We start from the raw sequence: 20365 nt of genomic DNA on the forward strand, positions 1-20365 counted from the left end.
GGCTAAAAACTAAAAAGAAAAACTATTTAGTAATTTTTTTATATATATTGTAGAAATAAAAATCACCTTTGCCTGCTATCATTAGAACCAAATCAAATAACCATTTGGAATTTTCCTGATTAAATATAAAGTCATTGAGAGATTGCAGATTTTCAAGGAAATATATTATATTCAGAGACTAATTCTGGGTGTTAAAAATCAGCTCCCTCTCCCTCTGGCTTAGTGAGACATTATCTATCTTCCTGGTGTGCAACCATCACATTCCCTGGGCCTCGTATGCTTTGGAAACGGACACAGATGTAGAAAATAACAGGACATGCCGCTTAATGCCTGAGAGGTCGGTCTTTTCAGACCTAACCAGGAAGATTGTATAACAGCATCGGTATACACACTTGCCACCTTCATCCCTCCATCTCCCATTACGCGGCCAACTAGAGTTTGAGCCAGACTGTCCTCACTTGTCTTTTCTCACCTCAAGGAATGTTTAATACCCTGTAAACTTGTAATTAACTACAACTATAAAAGCCAAGGATTCTATGTATTCCATTTTTTTGTGCTAAAGTATTAGGGCCCTAGGCCCTGGCTGGGGTAGAGCATGCCTACAGCGGAGACAGCAGTGCGACACTGGTAAGCAGCACTGGTAAAACATGTCCTCAGAGAACCCTTTCTTCATTAGGATTACAAAGAGCTTCTATTGTACTAAATGCTATACAAAGTATCACAAATAGGCACACTCTCAGTACTCTGTGTTTTCAACCCAAGACTGTTCTGTCAAGCAAAAGTATAAAGGAAAGATATACAAAGGGCAAAAGACACAACTAAATTAAGATGCATTTATACCAGGTGCAAAAAAGTGGCAGGGTGTGGGAGGCTGGGGACAACTAGAGGGACTCCTAGGAATTACTTTGGCTAACAAGGGTAACAACTGCCAACTTCCTGACCCTAGATAACTAATTACATGGGAGACAGCACTGCCCTTGGCCTTGGACATTTCAACTGAATTACCACTTACTTGTATTAAGTGCCTACTAAAGTGTACCACTGGCTGCATCCCACAGATACAAAAACGCCAAGATGATAAAGGTCCCCATTCTCCACCTCTAATGGAGACCCACCAACGCACCACCCTGTAGTTGTATTCTCATTGAGTCCTCCCACTTTCCCTCTCCTTCCAGGGTGCCTGACAGAATTCCCCATGGCAGGGATGAGGAACTTCATTCCTGCAGGTTAACACAGCTCACTCTCCGACTTCTCCTCCTATGGAAAGGACAGAGTTGGGACAACGGAGTACAAACTTTCCTACAGCCACTTCTCTCCTGCAATGAGCTTCATGAGGAGACCACCTTATCTAGCCAATGGTCTGTGACATGAAATGATCACAGTCTAACATCAAGGGGCTCCTTGCTTTGACCTCTGCCCTAATTTCCCTTCAGATGGCTGTGAAAAGTCACATGGCAATGAGGGAGTCTACTAAATAACATAATAAGTAAGACACATCTGATAACAAAACATTACTACTATCACATAACCTTATTTGATCCTCGTTTGAAATGAGCACTGCCTTAACTACTAAGTTCAGAAAAGTAATTGCAAAATTTTCCTGGTTGATTATTAATCTTCTGTAAGTGCCAGAGGAAATTGAGAGCAAAGTCAGAGCTAGAAGGGACTTTGAGAGGTCATCTATCTCTTGACTTTAGAGAGAATACTGAAAACATGCAAACAAAGATAGCTCGTTTTTAGATGTTCTCAGAAAAAATGTTTATATTTTCTATTATCCAAGTCCCCCATTTTATAATACCCTTTTTTGTATCTCATCTAGTGGTCCTCAAAATTTAATGTGCAACAAAAGCACTTAAGGGGGCTTGTTAAAACATAAGATTGCTGGGGCCCCGTCCACTATTTCTGAATCAGTAGGTGGTGGCCAGGGCCTGAGAATGTGCATTTCTCACAAGTTCCTAAGTGGTGACCGGGACTGCACTGGGAGGACGACGGTACTAACCTAACCCTTACTGGACTGAGCCCTTCTATTTCTAATGGAAACAGTCACCAGTTGGTCATTGTTCCTCAGTACTGAGGTATACATACATATACAGGGGGTCCTCAGGTTACGGCAGTTCCATTCTTACGACAGTGACATGAGCCGAATTTTGGTGTAAGGCAAAACACACCCTAGCCTAAATCATTTACCTATCCTAACACAGTTGTAAAATCATAATCTAGAACATAAAAACACAACTAAGCCATAGAAAAAGGGAACAGCCATAAATATACTGTGTTATAGTAACAGCCGAAACACTCGCGTCTCAATCGTTTAAAGTTTTTATGTGAGTGAGCATTGTAAACACGAAACATCGTATGTTGAGACTGTCGTAACCCGAGGGCCCCCTGTACTTGAATTCAAGAGCCCCCCCAGCCATTCTTTCCCTCCAGGCTAAATAATAGAAGTTCCCTAACATCTTATTATAGGTATCATTTTTCAACCCTTTAATCATTTTTTTGAGGTTCTTTGTTGAACCCTCTCCAAGTTTCTTTCAGTTGTGGAGACATGAACTAGACCCAGATCCTTAGTCAGAGACTGGCTGAGGCTGAGGATAAAGGGAAAAATGACTCACAGATTCATACAGTATACTCCTGTTTATTAATCTCCAATACCCAAGCTTGCCTTAGTAGCTCCCTTCTGATTCACATTCTTCTGACTCCTTTATGAGCTGCAGTAACGCTTAGTTGACCTTCGTCATGCCTTTCTACTGAGATGCTAAAAGCACTTCTCTAATTTAACAGTTGACTCAACTTCCTAAACCAGTATAGAGACAAGTAACTTGTCCTATTGCATACCAATTCAGGAGGGAAGGGAAAATCTGGAACCCAAATTCAGATTTCTGTCCAAACACCATTATATGGAGAAAGACAATTCTTACATTTGTTGGACTTTGTAAGACACCAGCTTCACCTCCTCAACATAACCTGGTGTAGGGGAAACCACTGAGCCTCCTTCCCTTTGTGGGGGCATTGTAACAGAGAAGGGAGCTGTGGTTCAGGCTCCTGGGGTCAGTATTCTCACTCATTTCCAACACCTCCCCAGCTGCTGGCAGAGAGAGGGCAGCAGCACCCCAGGTGGCACTGCAGTCTGTCCTAATCCTACTGGGCAAAAGCCCAGATGAACTGAAAGTAAACCCACAAGCTACCCTTGACCCTCCCCACACCATCTTGTTTTCCTTTTCTTCATTTCCATATCCTTGCTCCTGCCAGTGGACTTGGTGTGTATGTCAAGGGCCCGCTTCTGTGTACTAATTTTAGCATGTGAGTTCTTTGAGAGTAGGAACTATGCTTTCTTTGTGCATTGTATGTGCTCTGGGGGTGCTTAGTACATGCTAAATAATAACAACAGACCCAGTATTTCCAGGAGAGATCAGCATTCCTGCCGGCAGGCAGATCCTACTACCATTTATTTGTATATAAGACAGGCAAAGCTGGAGGCATCCCTCCGCTCACTGTCCTTTCATTTTAGATAAAACAAGTGAAACTCAATATAGCAAAGCCTATTCCTACAAAATTTCCTCTTGAAAGAGAACATTCTAGAGATGTGATTCACTGAGCATTTGCCTTGGACACCAAAATAAAGGGAACCTGTTAGATACTGTATGTTCCCACAGAGCAATGCAGACAAGTTACCTATTAAAACCCTCATGTGGGTGAAGAGAGATCCAGAGAACTAACAGTTCTCTTTGCTTCCCTGAAAAATCCCTCAAAGCTTCAGGACCAAAGGCTAGTCTTTAGGAATAAAGCAAAGTAAAATAAGTCTACTGCAGTCAGGAGCTATTCTGTCAGAGCCTCTTGTCTGTGACTATTTTAAGAGGCAGAGGGTAGGTAGGAAAGGGCAGCTTAAGCAGGACAGGAGGACAGACATGCACCAAGTTAATGACAGCGAAGGCGACGGTGATGCAAAGTGCAGGCGTGCACAGCACACTGTTGAAACCATGGGCTCCTGGACATTTCTGCAGGCCACAAAGCCGCCTGTGTTTCTCAGCATCTGGACCCCTAGTTGTGACTCTGAGTTGAGCTCATTGTGATCTGTCATGGCCAAGGTCATAACCGGTCAACAGAGCCTCTACTCATGAGAGAACCATAACCAGCATCACTTCATCGAGCACATGGGATAAGAAGCAGCGAAGAGAATCACAGCACCAGCAACCATGAGAAATTCCGACACTGACATAATACAAATGATTTCCTTTTCATTCACCTGTATCATTCTCTCCCAGCCCATAAACCATTAAAACACCCTGAAAGTGTTTATGAGCCTTTTTAGCAACTCTTAAAAGAACACACGCTTCCTAGAAGTAAAAACACCAAAGGAATTGTCTTTCTGTTCAATTAACAGTATACCATTAAAAACACTCCATGGAGATTCTGAAGGTGCCTTATTAACAACTCAAAGTAAGAATAAGCATGGTAACTTTTCTTTGAATAAAAGTATGTATTATGAAGCATATACTGGAACAAAGTCTGAAGATGGTATTACAGACCTTTTACTGCTGAAGATGGTATTACAGACCTTTCTGTTACAATTACAATTAATCTGGACTGCAAATTTCTCTTTTGCTCCATAAAATACTTAAATTTTTTTTTAAAAAAAGTTTCTTTCCAAAAATAGCCCAAGAACTCAGTTCTATTTTCCCTTCTTACATTCTTTTCCTACTAAATGTACTACTGAAACACTTCCTTTCATTGTTGACACCTTAGGTCATTTGTATTTAAAAATCAGACAATACATAATAACAAAGAAGTCTTTAAATAAAGTGTTCAAAATGGAAAAATGGCATTTGAGGGCATGCCTCCCTCCTGGCTCACAGAGGACCAGACAGGGATGTCTGGTAAGGAGCTCCCACCCAGCCTATTAGAATTGTTTCATTAAGATCAATATTCCCAGAGAGGATATAATTTACACATTAATTGGTAAAGAAATTCCTGCCTGGCTCTCTGTTATAAACATGAAATTTGGTATGAAGTCAGTATACTCTGAATTAAAACACTTCAAACTAAGCAAGGTGATTCAGGTTTAATTAAAAATATTCAGTATTAAAATCTTTAGTTTTCTTCAGTCCAAATTTAAGTTGGCAATGACTTGTTAAATTAAGAGTTAAAATTAAAGCACTTCATGGCCTTTGGTTAATTTTGAGAACTAACTCAAACTTCCAGAGGATGCTTTCAATTACTTCCTAAAGCCTTCCTCCTAAAAGTATTTTATTTTTTTAAGTGCTTCTCCTTAGGAATATATGGGTCTATTATTAAGCACATAATCCTCCTTAAAAAAAATTAAAACTGTCCATCTATACATTTTACAAAATTACATTTGACATTCCCATCATTTTTGGAGCCTAAGCTGGTAGTTTAGGATAAGTTTAATAGGAATCTATATATGTTATCCTTTTAACATATATATATATCATATATATAATCATAAAAAATAAAGCTCAATGACACAACTATTTCCATTAATAAAATATTTTAGGAGATAAAATAAGTAGTAATCTACACATTGCCTTGCAAAGATAAAAGTTGTAAGAATCAAATACGTTCTCTTGGGAAAACTAAAGCAGGTTTCTTGCAGTATGATACATTTTAAGAAAAATCTTTGGCTACCATTCTTAGAATCCTCTAAAGTACTCAGCCCAGTTTCCAGTTTTCCCAAGTGATGAAAAATGTCTATGATAAGAACATTGAGAAGATTTAAGTAGAAAAGAACAAAGAGAAATCTTAAAAATTCACCCAGTACTTACAAGTCCTTTCAAAGGAAATCTGAGCCGCAATTCTTCAGAAGACTGCCCTCCCGATCATGAACACAATCTGAAGTCTAAAATAGATACCCTATCACGTTAGGCGGAGAAGTCACATTTCAGCTCACTCACTTCTACTTGGGTAAACAGTTTTACAACTCATAGAACAAACCCCGGCTAAAATTAACTGCACCCGAGCAGCAGGCAGGAACTCGCTGATTCGCATCATGTGTGCCGGGATTTATTCACTAGGACAACATCAGTGTCCTCTTAATGGGAAATTTGGCCAAGGGGCGTGCTCTGGTGAACAATACACAGCATCATGATTATGCTAATTATTGAATTCAGTCCAGTGATACTAACTTCTTTTAAGCTGTTTTCGCAAGTACTGACAAAGAGAAAGAGTAAGCTCTTTTTCCTTTCCCAACCGGCATTCACTTGATTTTTCAAGCACATTCAAATCAGACAAAACTTTGGCAACAAGGTGGCAGTGCTGTATGCTCTTTGCAAGGAAAAGCCTGGGAGAAGGACATTCAGTCAGATTACTTCAACAGAATGACTAGATGGTGCAATGGGAAACTAAACAGGCATCAAAATACATATCACACTAAGTCTATCAACAAGTTGCCTTGAATGAAAGCTTTTTTTCCCTTCCCCTTGATACCTAATGAACTAGTTGCATTCACTCGCTTTTTGGCTTTGTCATCTGCTCCCAAGGAGTTGTTACGAGGACACAGGTTCACTAATAAATGACCACTGGGAACAAACATCTCAAGTGTTTGCAAAAGGCATCATCCTTGGCAAGAAGCATTTTGAAGTATGTTTAACTGCCTAAATGGCTGTAATTAGTTAATTGTCCTCTATCACTGACTGCTCATCTATTTATAAAGCATGTTGATGCTCAAGGTAACAGCTATAGGCCACAAGTATACAGCTGATATACAAAAGAAAATTAGAAATAACATGGAACTTCCTTTAAAAAAATATAAACTCCCTTACTAAGTACAACCTGTACTAAAAACAGAACTGCTTAATATCTACTCAAGATGGTTCAGGCTAGTTTTAGACATTTACATTCTCATGACTTATTTGGCTCCTACTGGACGTGTTATGAAAAATATCAAACCATGTTACAAACATCAATCAACTCTCTAAACAGCTCTGGGAGATGTCACCCCCCCTTCTTTTTAAAAACATACAGGGAAATTCAATCAATGACTTGACCTAGGCTTCTTTCTGAACCAACACTGGAATTCATTTTATTTAGTTATAATCCTATAGATCTTTCCACAGCTGTTTGTTTTCTTAATTTTAAAATGTCATGTCAGTTTAGATTGAAGAGATTTATTCTACTCGACTTCCAAATTCCAGGTCTAAGCTCCAGGGGCTCACTCCTTAACTCATGATTGCAGACAGCTGTCCAATAGTGTGGACATGACCATGTCCTTACAAAGTGCTGTCCACCTGTAGCATGCATACCCAAAGTGGCACATGAGGTGCTTTCCATTGGCACGAGCTCGTGCCCACCAGCACAATGTCCCTCCAGTCTGTACAAAAACTGCTGGCTGCTCGGCTGGGGTTCCACCCCCACTGCCCAATCTCAGGCAGCGACAGCCAGTGCCCATTCTACCCTCACGAGATGGTAGCTGGCGGCACCCACCACTACCCCAACCCAAAGTCACTGGAGGTGAACATTTCCCACTCTGTGCCAAAAGGCAAAAAGCTGGCACTTATCATAGATAGCTGACCTCTGACTATTATAATTAATTCTCAGTGATCCACAGCAAATTTACTCTGGAATTCTTAAATCCAAAAGAGGATGTCGTGAGGCTATGTTAGACACAATTATCCTTATCCTATTACATCACAGCTCAGTAAAAGTTTCTAAACCAAAACATTCTTCTTCCCTAAACCAGAAAGAACGAGCAGATACACCAAGTTTATTCCTGCATCGGATTTTTCATCGGAGAACAACATGACAGATCCTACATTGATTACACTAAAGGCGGGGGATGCCAAGCGCTCGTCCAGCTCCTCACATGTCCATGCTCAGTGTGACTCCACTGGTTCTTTCAACAGCGGCCACACCTGTTCCAAAAAGCAAGAACCAAAACATTCCAAAGAAAATAGTGTATCCTCCAATTTGCATTACTCATCCTGCTGCTTCCTTTTCATTAGTGAAAATAATTTAAGAGTCAACTGTACTTTTCTTCCAGGCATATTTGTGACAATAGAGAAAAATCTGTGTGCATTATTAAAAGCAAGATAAATTCTTCCCATTCATTCTCATCAACTTTTGGTGGCAGGAGAAGAGGCAGAGGCAGCACTAAGCCAGTAGAGGGTGGTGAGCTATGGGATCTTTAGTCCAACAGATCCATGAAATTAAAACAAAAAGAAAAGAAAAATAGCCTGTCCAGGCGCTAGTGCAGTGGATAGAAGTATCAGACTGGGACGTGGAGGACCCAAGTTCGAAAACCCAAGGTTGCTGGCTTTAGCGTGGGCCCATTGGGCTTGAGTGCCGGGTCGCTGGTTTAAGTGTGGGATCATAGACTTGACGCCATGGTTGCTGGTTTGAACCAAAGGTCACTGGCTTGGGCTCAAGGTTGCTGGCTTGAGCAAGGGGTCACTCATTCTGCTGTAGTCTCCCAGGTCAAGGCACGTATGAGAAAGCAATCAATAAACAAGCAATTAAGCAATCAATGAAGATGCCGCAACAAAGAATTGATGCTTATCATCTCTCTCTCTTCCTGTCTGTCTGTTCCTATCTGTCCCTCTCTCTGACTCTCTCTGACTCTATCAAAAAAAAAAAAAAAAGAAAAAAGAAAAACAATTGTTTTTATGAACTTGCATTAAAGAACCTAGCTATAGACCCTTTAGAGAAACGACATTTAATTTTAAATTTTCTAGTAGTCACATTAAAAAAGTAAAAATAACAAGTGAAGTTAATTTTAACAATATATTTTATTTAACTCAGAATATCCAAGATACTGTCATTTCAACATGTAATGAATAAGAAATGACTAATGAGATGGTGGGAGAAATGGAAAGCTGAAGAACTGAGACAGGAAGTGGGAGGAAAACGATTTTTAGAAAAGAGAAAGAACTAAAAGGAGGACAAACAGACCAAAACAAGGGGAGGAGAAAAGGATTTCTTCCTAGGTACAGAATTCCTTTATAAAATCAGGTGACAAATATAGGAATGTTCCCATTCCAGTACTAGGTGCTGGGGCTACTGGCAGGAAAGACAAGGGCTCTATGTTTATTGTTTAAATAAAGCTTATTTTCTAATGAAATTTTAAATACAATATATGTTCTGGAATATCTCAGGATTCGGAATTTTATTTTGGAAGAGTTGTGGAGAGATCAGCTATTCCACAATATTTAAAAATTATATCTGGAACCAACAGTGAAGTTAGCATTCTGAGCTACTCATCATCTTCAGATTAAAGCTGGTTTTTTGGCCCTACCACTAGTGAAAGTGGCAGGGTAGGGAAAGAGCAGAAAGAGGGGAAATCACGTTTTACCATGGTTCCCAGATTTCAGAGGAAACATAAAACACTCAAAGGCTTCATGCTGGAAAAATAATTACCAATCCACTAGGGAACTCTTCTTTGGACAGTAGCTGTAGGATCAGAAAGACTTGGGTTCAAAACGCAGTCCTCCCACCTACCAGCTATACGACCTCAGGCAACTTAGCTAGCCTAGCCTCTGAGAGTCTGCTCCTCACCTGAACAACCCTGTTACTGCTGACGCCAAGGGCCAGTGTTAGAACTCCCAGAAGGCCCCGGCACACAGGGACTCTCCATGAATATAGCCATAAATATAGCCATTATGATCACACCCTCCCTCCTCCCCTCCCTCCTGCCCTGCCCTTCCCTTCCTTTCTTTCCTTTTCTTTCTTTCCTTCTTTTCTTTTCCCTTTCCTTCCTTCCTCCCTCCCTTCCTCCCTCCCTCCCTCCCTCCCTTCCTCCCTTCCTCCCTCCCAAGGGAGAGGGATAAAAAAGTATCAATTCTTAGTTGCAGCACTTTAATTGCTTCTCATAAGCACCTTAACCGGGGGCTCCTGCTGAGCCAGTAACCCCTCCCTGGAGCTGGTGAGCCAGCACTCAAGCCAGTGACCTCAGGGTCTCGAACTTGGGTCTTCAACATCCCAAGTCAATGTTCTATCCATTGTGCCATTGCCTGGTCAGGGTGACTGTACACTTTCACCATCAATCTAGTCCTTCCTGAAGATCAATTTGGGATCAATGAGGATTAAAGGCTCCCTACTTTCATAGCTCAAAGCTTCAAAAAATAAAGAGTAGAAAGGTGGTTCAAATGATTAAGCATTTCAGGGAAACCAAGAGTCTGTAAATGATCTCTTTGAAAACTCTGTAACTTTGACAGCCTGATCAATTTTTCTCTGTTACATCACCTCTTATTGCTAGTCTAAGGTGGAGTCAGAATTTAGGGACACTCACTGACTTGGTACAATGTGCAGTAATAACTCCTATTTGTTCCCGCTTCCCTGCATCCATACCCTTGGTATCCTTTCCCAGAGTGACTCTGGGCTGGTCAGCAGTACTACATGCAGCAAACATAACCCAGAAACTTAAAAAAGTGCAGGCCCCTTGCGGCTGGCCCTCTCTTGTTGCACTCAGGAACCTTGAGACCAATGCATGAAGCAGCCCTGGCTAACCTACAGGATGAGAAGACTACATAAAGCAAAGATGTGCCATCTGCTACTGAGGCCCCTACACCAGCCAGCAGGAGTCAGGCCATTCTGGACCATGTGGCTCCAGGCAAGCTGCCAGCTAACCACAGAGGATCAGCCAGAAGAATGACCCAGGGGACCTATAAAACTGTGACACATAAATGTTTGTTTTTTCTAAGTATTAGGTGGTTTATAACACAGCAAAAGCTCACTAATATATCATCTTTAAAAAGCCTATAATATTACATTCCTTTACTTATAAATAAAAGACTTTATTTATTGATTTTGCAGAGAGGGAGAGGAACGAAAAGTATCTTTACTTTAGTTGTTCACTGATTGCTTGTCATATGTGCCTTGACCAAGCAAGCCCAGGATTTTGAACTTACAACCTCAGCATTCCAGGTGGATCTCTAGCTACAGGCCAGGCACAAATGAAACTTTTTAAGACTAATCTATTTTTCTCTTTTTTTGTATTTTTCCGAAGCCAGAAACGGGGAGGCAGTCAGAAAGACTCCCACATGTGCCCAACCGGGATCCACCTGGCACGCCCACCAGGGGGCGATGCTCTGCCCATCTGGGGCATTGCTCTGTTGCAACAGAGCCATTCTAGCACCTGAGGCAGAGGCCATAGAGCCATCCTCAGTGCCCAGGCCAACTTTGCTCCAATGGAGCCTTGGTTGTGGGAGGGGAAGAGAGAGACAGAGAGGAAGGATAGGGGGAGGGGTGGAGAAGCAGATGGGCGCTTCTCCTGTGTGCCCTGGCCGGGAATCGAACCCGGGACTCCTGCACGCCAGGCCGACGCTCTACCACTGAGCCAACCAGCCAGGGCCAAAACTAATCTATTTTACTCTTAAAATCCACAATTCTTTATATATAATAAAAAAAAGTACAGTTCAGATTACTATTATATATTTTATCTGTCATACCACTATTGTATTATTCAAACTAAAATGAAGCAGAGATATACTCTGATTACAAAATAGCTAAAATAGTAAGTGTTCTGTTTATTTCATCCTATAATTTGAAATAAATATATGTGGCCTTCAATGCTACAACTGCATGCCCTAAAGCAGTGATCTCTCCACCCTGACCCTAAGAGTGATTACACTGGCCTCGTTTTAAGCCGTTCAGTCTGTCAATACTTCAGAAATGGACTAAAAGTACCAATTCACATGCATATAAACAGGGAACTCCAGCTCAAATAAACCATTTTTTCTTCAGCATTCAGTTTTTTGTACGCTAAAAGATACACATAGCAGCAAACTTCAAGACAGTTCTTTTGAACACTTTAATAAATATCTAATTCAGCATAATTTCAGGACTATGCAAGTATAAATTCTGTTGTTTTAAGACTTATTTTAATGAAATTCATTTTTAAAAGTATTTTAGAATTCTAATGGGAAATGTTACGCTTGCCATACGTTCCTAATATTCATCCGTTTAACCAACATTTGTTATAAGTTGCTTTCTGCCATTATGATACTCCCAAACATTTGCAAAATTTGTATAAATGACACAATGCCTTGACTAAAGCAGACAATGGTATGACAGTTCTGCCTTTAAGAGGTTTATAATCTGATAGGAGATGTGACAGTATACTGTATTTTCTATCTAAGGTTGGGACAAACTTAAGTTACATATGGATTTTCTATTCTGCAGAGGGTCGGTGTCCCTACCCACCGTGTTGTTCAAGGGTCAACTGTATATTAACATTTTATCATATGAGACAGTAATCAGTAAGCATTCCAAAGGGTAAAAATTCATTCCAGTAAAAATCTAAGAAGAGACTTCCAGTTAAATTAATCAAGTCAGGCATCTTGGAGGAGGTGACATTTGAATGGAGCCTTCGCATGCTGATAAATTTTCAATAGCAAAAGGACTGAAAAGAACATTATACAGAACCAATAACATAGGCAAAGAGGGAGGAAAGATATAAAGTATATCTGGGGAATGGCTTGGATTCAGATTTCAGCTCTACCAATTAACAGCTTGTTTTGACTACTAATAAAATGCCTTACTTTCTCCAAGTCTGTGCAATAAAGTATCAGTTAGAGTATGGATATGGAATCTACAGCAAGACTACTTGGATTCAAATTTTAGCTTCAACACTTAAGTTGTTGTTGATCTTGGACAATTACTCTCTCTGTGCCTCGGCTTCATCATCTTTAAAACGGGTATAATAAAACACATCCTTCATAAGGTTATTAAAATATAAAGGGATTTATATTTATACAGCATGTTGTAGGACAGTGCCTGATGCTTAATATATAAATGTTTATTGAACAAGTAAACTCAGGTTTATGCATATACAGCATGGCAGACAGATGTGCATGAACATAGATATACAGACATAGCTATATTACCAAGGACATCACCTGGTATGTAGGAGGTGCTAACTATATATTTCATATTTTTTCACTTTTGTCTGGTTTTTTGTTTGTTCTTTACAAGAAAGAGAGAGAAATAGATAGGAACAGATAGGAAGGGAGAGAGATGAGAAGCATCAATTCTTCATTGTGGTGCCTTAGTTGTTTATTGATTGCTTTCTCATATGTACCCTGACTGGGGGGCTAGAGTGAGTGACTCCTTACTCAAGCCAGCGACCTTGGGCTTCAGGCCAGTGACCTTTAGGCTCAAGCCAGCAACCATGGGGTCTTGTCTACGATCCCACACTCAAGTCAGCAACCCTGCACTCAAGCCAGATGAGCCCACACTCAAGCCAGTGACCTCGGGGTTTCGAACCTGGGTCCTCTGCATCCTAGGCTGACGCTCTATCCACTGAGCCACCACTCAGTCAGGCCTCGTTTGTCTGGTGTTAACAGAATATTATACACAAGAGCACAAGGTCACATATGTTTTCATGTGCTCCAACATTAGCCTTCACTCAGTTAAAAGAACAGAGACTCTCCCTCCTCAACTTAGAAAGTGTGGGACTCCTTCCTCGTCTTGAGGAAAACAATTCAGCAATTGCTAGGCTTGAAACTGCTAAAGAGACACAGCGTGGCTGCCAGATCCCAACAGAGGAGCACCACTGTCTTATGTAATAAATACATGTTAAGTGGAAGACTGAATGTAGGCTTATTAAGTTCAACCTGAACCTCTGTAATTTATTAGTATTAAAACTGATCTAAAACAAGAAACCTTAAATATACCACAATTTGAGTTTTTAGGATTAAAAAACCCTGCTAGATTTAAAGTGTCAGTGATTCAAAAGGTAGGTTAAAAAAATCTTACTAATTCCAGTCTAATTTGGCTTCAAGTAGTTTTATATTCAAACTGAAAATACTTTTAAATGCAATTGTATTACTTGAATCTATTAACCAAATGTGAAACTGAGTTCCCTCCATGAAAGTACTAGTAATAGTTAACAGCTAATACTAAACAAACAAAAAACACCCCAATAAATACTAAAAGTACTTGAAAATATTTTGCTATGTTGAAATAAGTAAAATTTTCCTGCCATCTTAAACTATTTATTTGTTTAAAAAGCTCTTTTTCAGATATATTGCAAAGGTAAACTTTACCCATCACAAATCAAACCTGTCAATTCTGCACTGGTGGACAGATCTGAATTAATGAGCTGCTCTGAACTGCCAATCACCAATGCCCACTTCTCAGTTTCTTCCATCAATTGTAGGAAAACCATTAAGAAACAGGCAACAAGCTATTAACTTCCAAAATCTTAACACCAAATATTAATTTGTTATTTTAATGCATACTGCATCACAAGCAATCAAGTCTTCTTCAAAACACCTTCAATATTTTTAGGGTAAGACCTACCCACCCTAGGTCTAACTTGAAATTTCAGACTTTCCGAGGAGAAGAGGGCTGTAGGAGAGTATATGGATAGAGCTGTACCAGATTCATTCAAATCCCATCTCCGCCTACCAAAAAATGAGAAGGTACACTTACACCAATAAGAACAATACCTGGCAAAATTTTGGCAAGAACTTTTTTAAAAATATATATTTTAGCTATATAAAATAACAGTGAAGGGCAAATCCTGATTGAATCACCTGTTAGAGGTTGTTACAGAATCTATTTTGGGGTTCTGGGCTTTAGGTTCCTTCTCTGTCTTATTTCAGATAGATAGGGAACTTGGCCCATAGTTACACAGGGACAGCCCAAAACCACCTATTTTACTAATAATAATTTCAAATATGTTCTCATGGCTTCTGCTATCCCACTATCAAGTCTCCAAGCATTTGTTAAGACTTGTTTGAAGGGTAGATGCCCAAGTGTATGGTAGAACACAACACATGGTACCAATTTACCAAGAGACTTGGGAAATAAAGAATCTATTCTCTAACTTTTAACAGTTTTGCTAGACATGAATGTGGTCTGCTCCAACCATAAAAATTGAGAAGTGGGCACTTTTAGGATAAACAGTTCAAAATCAACCTCAAATTGAAAGGGATGGAAGATTCATAAGGGATTTTAACCTCACTTGGCTACAAGAATTGGCTAGAAAAAACTAGTTGACTAGTTTTTTTTAGGTGGGATGGCCCAATCTCTTGATAAATGTACATGGTTGTCTCTCTTAAGTATCAAGTATTCATTAAAAAAAAAATCACTCCAATGAATGCTCATTTTCAAAGTATCAGCAACACACACATACACCCCCCAACCCCACCCCACCCACACACACACAACAAAAAGGATTAACAATTTAGCTCTAAGAACTGCAATAGCCCAGTAGTTTTAATAATCCAAGAGGCCATTCTCAAAAACAGCAGAGACCAGTACCTTTACATAGGTCCAGGTTCACAAAAAGAAGCGAGGACACAGTACCGGGGTATCTGTGGTTGACTGGAGACTGTGACATAACAGACAACTATCCATTTCAGACCTAATGCTCCCATCGTTACAGTTGGTTTCTTCCTTTTGTTGACATTATATTCTGGTCTCTGTTTTTTAAAAAGCTCTTAAAAATTACTAAAAATGATTCTTTTTAGTTTTGCAAATTGAGATCTTTATTGTAAACCACATGTAAAGGAGGAGCTCTTAATAGATCTGGATTTCTTTAAGTCTTTTAAAAATAACTTTTAAAGTAAGATGAATGGAAGCGGAAAAGGATAGCATATTAATAAATTGCAACTATCATTCTGATTTGGAATAACAAAAACTTTGTCCTTATTATTCAAGCCTATCAGATATAAGATTATAAAATATTAAGCAGCCAGTTAGAGAGACAGTATTTTATTTGTTCATACACAGCATGTCACAACAAGGTACACCCAAATCACATCAGACTCACTGTGTTTTGTGTAAGTGTTAAACAAGCTATCTCTTCTAAGTGTAGGCAGGGGTCAGTGTCTAGGAAAAATAGTTAATATAACCGAAATAACTAAAAGAATCTCTCTGAGATCATTTAATAAAGTAATCTCTTTCAAAATCATCTTTAACTTAATTCTGGATTCTGAAGAAACAGAAAGAATAAGCCACATTTAAGTTACAATTCTTTAGAATGTGTTGGACAATTCTGAAACACACGGAGGGAAAAAAAAGAGTTATTAAAAATAGCCAAGAGAAGAACTAGGCAGCAGCTAATACACAAAGGCCAGGGGTGAGATCAAAATTAGAAACATATAATGTTTGGAGAACTGACCATATAAGGGTATCTTTAAATCAGTAATTAAATAAGGATAATCCACTGGGCAAAATAAACAGCTGCCATCACCATAATGGCTGAGTCTCCATCTAAGAATCTCTCAGAGCCTCAGGGGACAAATACGACTTTATGCTATCATGTTCAATAATGCTCAACAATGTTTGGAGGTATTTTCAAAACTGGTCTCAACTTTCCTGGTCCCAGATGAGAAACTTCATGTACTTTGATCTTTCCAGCAACAGAGGATAAAACCCCAGCTGAGCCCTCCTCACCATATCTAGTATACCGTATTTACTTACATTCCCCCACCCCAGGGTTTCCTGATTTCACCAGAGCAGGCTGCTGCGTGTTCATTCTCAATTACTTATTCATTAGACTCGCAGGGACCTTCTTAACCTGGTGCCAAGCACTAGAGAAACGAAATAAGGATCTTATCCTCTATCTAGGAGTTCAGAGTAGTGGGGAAGACAGATACACAAATAATTATAATAATGTAGAGCCTAGAAGTTCAAAAGTAAGGGCTGCAACTCTCTTTGGGACTTGGGGAAGGTTTGCCATGGAAATGAGTAGGCAGAGAAAGGGTGAAAGGTATTTTAGGCAGAACAATCAGTACAGGCAAGAGCTCAGAGGCAGAAAACAACACAGCGTGTTCTGAAAATAGCAAAATAAAAGTATGTGTCCAGAGTGCAAGTGATGGGATGTGAATGGGAGAAGAGGAAGATTAGGCTGAAAAAGTAGATTGGCGCTAGGCTGCTGAGGTCCTTACGTGCCATGCTAACCCATTCGTCCATTATCCTACAGCCCTGAGGCTCTCAACTCTGGCTACCTGATAAAATCGCCTGGGAAGTTTTAGAATAAAATATTGATGCCTGGTATTTGTTAGTATCAATTAGTTCAGGGGTCACCAAACTACGGCCCCCTGAGGCCATTTATTCGGCCCCGTTGCACTTCGGAAGGGGAACCTCTTTCATTGATGGTCAGTGAGAGGAGTACAGGATGAGGATGTACTGTATGTGGCGGCACCGCAAAGCATGGCGGCGATCACGTACAGTACTACTTCCAGTGACGAGGGACGCATGCGTCACAGCTCCGGAAGCGCGTCATATCTCTTGTTACGGCTAGCAGTGACAAATATGGAACTGGACATTGACCATCTCATTAGCCAAAGGCAGGCCCATAGTTCCCACTGAAATACAGGTCAGTTTGTTGATTTAAATTTACTTGTTCTTTATTTTAAATATTGTATTTGTTCCCGTTTTTTTACTTTAAAATAAGATATGTTCAGTATGCATAGGGATTTGTTCATAGTTTTTTTTATAGTCCGGTCCTCCAATGGTCTGAGGGACAGTGAACTGGCCCCTGCGTAAAAAGTTTGGGGAGCCCTGAATTAGTTGGTCTAGGATGGGGCATCACTATTTTTAAAAAGGCTTCCTACGTAATTCTAGCATGTGGTCAGGTATGGGAACACCACTGTAGGCAACAGAGAGTCAACACAATTGTAGAAGTAGAATGATGACATAACACATTTTTTAAGAAAAGGTTAATGGGGCAACAATGTAGAGTAGATTAGAGGCACAGAGACTAGGGAAGAATGTCAGTTTATAGGCTACTGAGTACAGGTGCGAGATAAGAGTCCACCAGTAATTATGAACATTTTATGGGTCACTGATCTGGGTGAAAGTCAATGATAAAGGCTAGAAGCCCCTTCCTTAGGAAAAATTCATACGTCAAAAAAATGTACATGTATTTTCAGGGGATTATGAACCTCTTTGAGTAATGAATTCAAGTTAAGAAACCCTGATCTAAATGAGAAAGTAGAGAGACTTTTGAGGTAGAATCCATAGCGCTGATGACTTTCAGATGAGGGGAAGGGATTTAAGGATGACATTACCATTCCTACCTTCAGTTATAAATAACAGGTATTGTGTACATAAGTGTCAGGAATCATAGTAAACACTTAACATGCATTCATCTCACTGAATTTTCCCAATTCCTGTAAGCCAGATTATTATCATATTTATTTCATAACTGAAGAAACTGAGATTTGGAGACATTAAGTAGCTTGTCCAAGGTTACGTGGTGGTAAGTGGCGGGGGAGGAATTTAATCCCAGACAGCCTGACCAGAGCTTGCGGTATTAATTTTCCTTCCATACTACCTCTGGCAGGTGGCCCCCATTAATTAAAAAGAGGAGACAGGAGGATAAAGCAGGAGTAGGTTTAGGATGAGATGTTTGGGGGTGGGGATATAAAAAGTAGTTTTAGACATGATGTATTCAAGACAGTAGAAGACATAAAGATGACACTATATATTAAATTAGAAAAAAAATTGAAGGGAGCTCAAAGGTGAGAGCAGAAGATATGATAATGGAAGGTTTACTGAGTTCTGTCCACGTACCTGGCACCGCACGAAGAACTTTCTCACAGTGGTGTAAGCTCTTTCCTTTACAAGGGAGAAAACAGACGTGGGAGGTCAGGGTCACACAGCCAGTGAGTAGAGGAGACCACCTTTTTAAATGGCATTAAAAAAGGGCTGTCATAAGTGCCAACAGCTCCCAACCTATTCTAAGAAACATTTTTTTTTCTTTTAAAGCTTTATGTTTATTTTAAAAATTGACTATATTTATCCATTTTCATAACCTAAAGGATTTTTATATTGTTTCAATTACTTAAGAAGAAATAGGGAGCCTGACCAGGTGGTGGCACAGTGAATAGAGCTTTGGACTGGGACACAGAGGACCCAGGTTCGAAATGGCTAGAGCGCAGGCTCATTTGGCTTGAGTGCAGGCTCACCAGCTTGAGTGCAGGGTCGCTGGCTTAAGCATGGGATCATAGACATGACCCCATGGTTGCTGGCTTAAGCCCAAGGCAAGGGATCACTCTGCTGTAGCCTGGTCAAGGCACATATGAGAAAGCAATCAATGAACAACTAAAGGAGCCCCAACAAAGAATTGATGCTTCTCATCTCTCTCCCTTCATGCTTGTCTGTCCCTATCTGCCCTCTCTATGAATCTCTCTGTCTCTGTCACACACACACAAAAAAAGAAGGGATATCTCTGTCTCAACCAACTTAAACAAATATTAGGGATACATTTTCACAGGAAATATGCAAGTATGGATGCAAACCTACGTAAATGACAAAGCACAGGACAAATGCCACACTATGTCATTATTATCAGAGTCAGATTTCATATCAGTCTAATGGAGACAGTGTCCTGTGTTTTCTGAGGCCACAATGAAGCCAGATAATGGTGAAATTTCCTGTTTTGCACTCTTTTTGTAGCTTGAGAAGAACATGGTTTTGAAAAGTAACACAAACAAAATCTTAAACCACACTCCACAAGTCTAGACTAGTTACCTCAGGCTTAACAATGGAATAATTTACGCACTGAAGTTTCAGATAAAAACCTGTTGTGTGTCAACTTTTAAGCATCTTTGAATACCTGTCCTGAAATTCATACAGCCTGTGAGTCAAAAGCATTTCTTCTATAAAAGTTACTTTTAAAGAGCCTACAATATTATCCTAGAATCTTCCCATTTTTGAATTAAATTACCTGAGGAATATAAAATTCCAGTTAAAAGAGTTTTGAAGTCCTGTTGCACAATCTTTCACTTAAGAGTAAGAATTCCCTCTCTCCCCCCTATCCTTGGCACCTGTAGCGATGCATGAAGGGCTCCACTGATGGGTCATTACTTTCTAGGGCAGCTTCGATAAAAAATCAAAATCCTTTGCCTTGTAATTTTCATTCACTCATTCATTAATTCAAACACCCACTGAGTACTCCTTTGTAGCACCATAAGCAAATTCTATATATAGGGGGTCCTCAGGTTATAACACAGTTCTGTTCCTACAACAGTGATATAACCAACCTGTATTTTGGTGTAAGTCAAAACACATCCTAGCCTAAGTCACTTACCTATCCTAACACAGTTGTAAAATCATAATCTAGAACAGTGTTTCCCAACCTTTTTGGTGCCATGCCCCACCTTAACCTTTCTAAAAATTTTTATGGTTGGATGACGTCAGAGTAATGGCGGAGTAGGAAGCGATACCGATAAATCTCCCCCAAAACTCAACAAGATCTTCAACCAGAAACAGAAAAACCTATACTTGGAGCCTCCAGATGCTTCACAATACACCCGAAGATGCCATTAAGGAAGAGAAAATCGAATATCATGGATACAAAAGAAAGAGAGGTAACACAGCTAGATGAGGAAAAATCTATGGAGAAAAAATTTAATATATTGGAAACCTTGGAGCTAAATGACAGAGAATTCAAGATAGA

General features: G+C 39.9%; 1 protein-coding gene across 9 annotated transcripts in view; it reads right to left on the reverse strand.

Moving 5' to 3' along the window:
- SLC20A2 (solute carrier family 20 member 2) overlaps nucleotides 1-20365 on the reverse strand; it is a 117568-nt gene that overhangs the window by 66925 nt on the left and 30278 nt on the right. For 2 of the 9 annotated variants that reach the window (XM_066236686.1, XM_066236692.1), the window contains exon 1: nucleotides 5781-5973. The exons of the other annotated variants lie outside the window; for them this stretch is intronic. The gene's annotated coding sequence lies outside the window, so the exon portion shown is untranslated. Of the gene's footprint in view, nucleotides 1-5780; nucleotides 5974-20365 lie in introns of those variants that run through there. 9 annotated transcript variants of the gene reach the window in all.

Source organism: Saccopteryx bilineata, chromosome 6 (genome assembly GCF_036850765.1).
Source record: "Saccopteryx bilineata isolate mSacBil1 chromosome 6, mSacBil1_pri_phased_curated, whole genome shotgun sequence".
Lineage (NCBI taxonomy): Eukaryota > Metazoa > Chordata > Mammalia > Chiroptera > Emballonuridae > Saccopteryx > Saccopteryx bilineata.